General features: G+C 53.8%; 1 non-coding gene across 1 annotated transcript; it reads left to right on the forward strand.

Moving 5' to 3' along the window:
- Positions 1-3,086: 3,086 nt before the first annotated feature.
- LOC126328335 (small subunit ribosomal RNA) lies at positions 3,087-4,986 on the forward strand. Its single transcript, XR_007561842.1, has one exon. It is a non-coding gene; the product is annotated as a small subunit ribosomal RNA (ribosomal RNA).
- The last annotated feature ends 14 nt before the right edge of the window (positions 4,987-5,000 follow it).

Here is a 5,000-nt window from a genome sequence, read left to right on the forward strand (position 1 = left end):
TCCCTTAACCTAACTCAATTTGTCCCTTAACCTAACTCAATTTGTCCCTTAACCTAACCCACGTTGTCCCTTAACCTAACCCACGTTGTCCCTTAACCTAACCCACGTTGTCCCTTAACCTAACCCACGTTGTCCCTTAACCTAACCCACGTTGTCCCTTAACCTAACCCACGTTGTCCCTTAACCTAACCCACGTTGTCCCTTAACCTAACCCACGTTGTCCCTTAACGTAACCCACGTTGTCCCTTAACGTAACCCACGTTGTCCCTTAACGTAACCCACGTTGTCCCTTAACGTAACCCACGTTGTCCCTTAACGTAACCCACGTTGTCCCTTAACGTAACCCACGTTGTCCCTTAACCTAACCCACGTTGTCCCTTAACCTAACCCACGTTGTCCCTTAACCTAACCCACGTTGTCCCTTAACCTAACCCACGTTGTCCCTTAACCTAACCCACGTTGTCCCTTAACCTAACCCACGTTGTCCCTTAACCTAACCCACGTTGTCCCTTAACCTAACCCACGTTGTCCCTTAACCTAACCCACGTTGTCCCTTAACCTAACCCACGTTGTCCCTTAACCTAACCCACGTTGTCCCTTAACCTAACCCACGTTGTCCCTTAACCTAACCCACGTTGTCCCTTAACCTAACCCACGTTGTCCCTTAACCTAACCCACGTTGTCCCTTAACCTAACCCACGTTGTCCCTTAACCTAACCCACGTTGTCCCTTAACCTAACCCACGTTGTCCCTTAACGTAACCCACGTTGTCCCTTAACGTAACCCACGTTGTCCCTTAACGTAACCCACGTTGTCCCTTAACGTAACCCACGTTGTCCCTTAACCTAACCCACGTTGTCCCTTAACCTAACCCACGTTGTCCCTTAACCTAACCCACGTTGTCCCTTAACCTAACCCACGTTGTCCCTTAACCTAACCCACGTTGTCCCTTAACCTAACCCACGTTGTCCCTTAACCTAACCCACGTTGTCCCTTAACCTAACCCACGTTGTCCCTTAACCTAACCCACGTTGTCCCTTAACCTAACCCACGTTGTCCCTTAACCTAACCCACGTTGTCCCTTAACCTAACCCACGTTGTCCCTTAACCTAACCCACGTTGTCCCTTAACCTAACCCACGTTGTCCCTTAACCTAACCCACGTTGTCCCTTAACCTAACCCACGTTGTCCCTTAACCTAACCCACGTTGTCCCTTAACCTAACCCACGTTGTCCCTTAACCTAACCCACGTTGTCCCTTAACCTAACCCACGTTGTCCCTTTGCCTAACATAGTTCACTGCTCGGAATCTCTGGTGTCGTTGTTATCCTCATGTAGATGTCTTGCGAGTGTTGCTTACTTTCCACATATTCCCGCTATCCACTGTCAATTGTACTGCAATAGGACTATATCGCCCCCCCCCCCCCCCCTCTGCCCCTCTCTTTGTGTCTCCGTCCTCTCAAGCTGGTCGGTCTGGCGTTTGAGTGTTAAATGAGCCTCGCAGCTGTTCAGTTGCGTTCAGATGTCGACGCCCTCAGTGTACGTCGTGGTATGGTCTGTGTCCATTGTCCGCTGATGTCGTACGCGTAACCCACACGCTGTACCGATCATCGGTAGTTACGTACAGAGTGAAGTAGTGTGATACGTGTGACCGTACGCTGGCTGTGCCCAACGGTGTCGAATCTCAATTTCCATATGTTGTGCTCGATGCTACTTGTCTCGTCTCCCAATAACAGCTAGGTTGCACTGTGGTACGCCGTAGAGGCGTGTGGGAGGAACGTACGAACGCATTGTATGTCACCCTGGGTCGCTGGGGGTGGTGGTGCGGTGAGTCAGGTCAGGTCAGCGTGAGCCGTGTGATGTAGTGACGCGTGTATTCCGACTTTGTCGTATTGCCTCACACAAAGTGCTACCCTGGTGGACCGCGTTCCATATCTGGGACATGCCGCAGATGCCGGTTGACAGTGGATCGCGGAAGGGACATCGCATACGTGCGCGGGCCACCTTCCACGTGTTCTCTTCTGCACATGTCGCAGTGTGTATGTGGTCTGATGTAGCGTGTCGTGACACATGACATCCTGGCATGCAAGAATTGTTGAATTCGCAAATGTAGGTGGACATCTACGTTTACTGCCCAAGATACGCAAATGAACTGGAAATCCGTTGTTGAGCGGTTGTTCACGCTGGAGGTGAATCTGTGATGGCGACGATCGGTACAGCTATTAACCGGTTGTTTCAGCGGTACCCGCCACATCCACACACGTGACTAGGCCCATGTGGGTATGAAGCGATACGCGGCGGTGGCTTGGTGGGACTGTTCCCGGCCGGTGAAGGGGGGCCGCCCGGCGTGTTGGCCGCGCGCTGCGTGGGCGCACGCGCAACAGGCGGCTGGTGGGGGGCGCCGAGTGGCAGGAGCGCCAGCCGACGGGCTCGGCAGGCGGCGCAGCTACGCTGCGGCGCACCCTGCACGCGGCGCCTGGCGGCCAAAGTTGGTTCAGCCGAGCCCGGTGCGAAGCGCGGTGGACATCTGCAGTGTGCTGGTCTGATTGAGGACTGTGTGCGTTGAGGATGCGCCGCCGCCTGGCACTCGGCGCCGCGACGCCGTCTGCTGCTCGGTCGCCCCAGCGGTTCTCGCAGGTGGTTTGTATCGCAGTTGTGCGGACGTGTTGGCGCGTGCGCTGTGCTGGACACACGCGAGACAGATAAGTGGGGCTTTGCCCTTGTGTGGCGCTGGCGTTGGAGCTTGCCGGTCACCATAGGTGGCGCGTGTTGTCTCCCGCCGGCAATGCCACGACAGCACGCTCCCGGGCCTCTGTCGGCAGCGGCAAGCTCAGTTGGGAGCAAGGGTGGTTCGCACTAAAACCGTCTACTCGCCTAACTCCGGGCGATTGCGCCTCTCTCGAAACCGACCAAGTACCTAGGACGGCGCTGCGCGCCGCCGGGACCTGAGAGGGTTTCGAGGTGTATCGTGCAGGGGAGCTCGGCCTCCTCCTGTTTGCAGAATAATTGAGCGGACGCTTGCGTGTTCGCGCGGGCCCCCGGGACACACTCCCGGGCGGCCGGCTGCTCAGCTCTAGTTGACGCAGCTCCCTGGTTGATCCTGCCAGTAGTCATATGCTTTGTCTCAAAGATTAAGCCATGCATGTCTCAGTACAAGCCGCATTAAGGTGAAACCGCGAATGGCTCATTAAATCAGTTATGGTTCCTTAGATCGTACCCACGTTACTTGGATAACTGTGGTAATTCTAGAGCTAATACATGCAAACAGAGACGCGACCAGAGATGGAAGGGACGCTTTTATTAGATCAAAACCAATCGGATTGGCTTGTCTGGTCCGTTTGCCTTGGTGACTCTGAATAACTTTGGGCTGATCGCACGGTCCTCGTACCGGCGACGCAATCTTTCAAATGTCTGCCTTATCAACTGTCGATGGTAGGTTCTGCGCCTACCATGGTTGTAACGGGTAACGGGGAATCAGGGTTCGATTCCGGAGAGGGAGCCTGAGAAACGGCTACCACATCCAAGGAAGGCAGCAGGCGCGCAAATTACCCACTCCCGGCACGGGGGAGGTAGTGACGAAAAATAACGATACGGGGACTCATCCGAGGCCCCCGTAATCGGAATGAGTACACTTTAAATCCTTTAACGAGTATCTATTGGAGGGCAAGTCTGGTGCCAGCAGCCGCGGTAATTCCAGCTCCAATAGCGTATATTAAAGTTTGTTGCGGTTAAAAAGCTCGTAGTTGGATTTGTGTCCCACGCTGTTGGTTCACCGCCCGTCGGTGTTTAACTGGCATGTATCGTGGGACGTCCTGCCGGTGGGGCGAGCCGAAGGGGTGCTTTCGCGTCCCGAGGCGGACCCCGTTTAAAACCTACCAGGGTGCTCTTTGTTGAGTGTCTCGGTGGGCCGGCACGTTTACTTTGAACAAATTAGAGTGCTTAAAGCAGGCAAGCCCGCCTGAATACTGTGTGCATGGAATAATGGAATAGGACCTCGGTTCTATTTTGTTGGTTTTCGGAACCCGAGGTAATGATTAATAGGGACAGGCGGGGGCAATTCGTATTGCGACGTTAGAGGTGAAATTCTTGGATCGTCGCAAGACGAACAGAAGCGAAAGCATTTGCCAAGTATGTTTTCATTAATCAAGAACGAAAGTTAGAGGTTCGAAGGGCGATCAGATACCGCCCTAGTTCTAACCATAAACGATGCCAGCCAGCGATCCGCCGCAGTTCCTCCGATGACTCGGCGGGCAGCCTCCGGGAAACCAAAGCTTTTGGGTTCCGGGGGAAGTATGGTTGCAAAGCTGAAACTTAAAGGAATTGACGGAAGGGCACCACCAGGAGTGGAGCCTGCGGCTTAATTTGACTCAACACGGGAAACCTCACCAGGCCCGGACACCGGAAGGATTGGACAGATTGATAGCTCTTTCTTGATTCGGTGGGTGGTGGTGCATGGCCGTTCTTAGTTGGTGGAGCGATTTGTCTGGTTATTCCGATAACGAACGAGACTCTAGCCTGCTAACTAGTCGCGTGACATCCTTCGTGCTGTCAGCGATTACTTATCTTCTTAGAGGGACAGGCGGCTTCTAGCCGCACGAGATTGAGCAATAACAGGTCTGTGATGCCCTTAGATGTTCTGGCCGCACGCGCGCTACACTGAAGGAATCAGCGTGTCTTCCTAGGCCGAAAGGTCGGGGTAACCCGCTGAACCTCCTTCGTGCTAGGGATTGGGGCTTGCAATTGTTCCCCATGAACGAGGAATTCCCAGTAAGCGCGAGTCATAAGCTCGCGTTGATTACGTCCCTGCCCTTTGTACACACCGCCCGTCGCTACTACCGATTGAATGATTTAGTGAGGTCTTCGGACTGGTACGCGGCATCGACTCTGTCGTTGCCGATGCTACCGGAAAGATGACCAAACTTGATCATTTAGAGGAAGTAAAAGTCGTAACAAGGTTTCCGTAGGTGAACCTGCGGAAGGATCATTACCGACTAGACTGCA

The sequence above is a fragment of the Schistocerca gregaria genome, unplaced genomic scaffold (assembly GCF_023897955.1).
Source record: "Schistocerca gregaria isolate iqSchGreg1 unplaced genomic scaffold, iqSchGreg1.2 ptg001120l, whole genome shotgun sequence".
Lineage (NCBI taxonomy): Eukaryota > Metazoa > Arthropoda > Insecta > Orthoptera > Acrididae > Schistocerca > Schistocerca gregaria.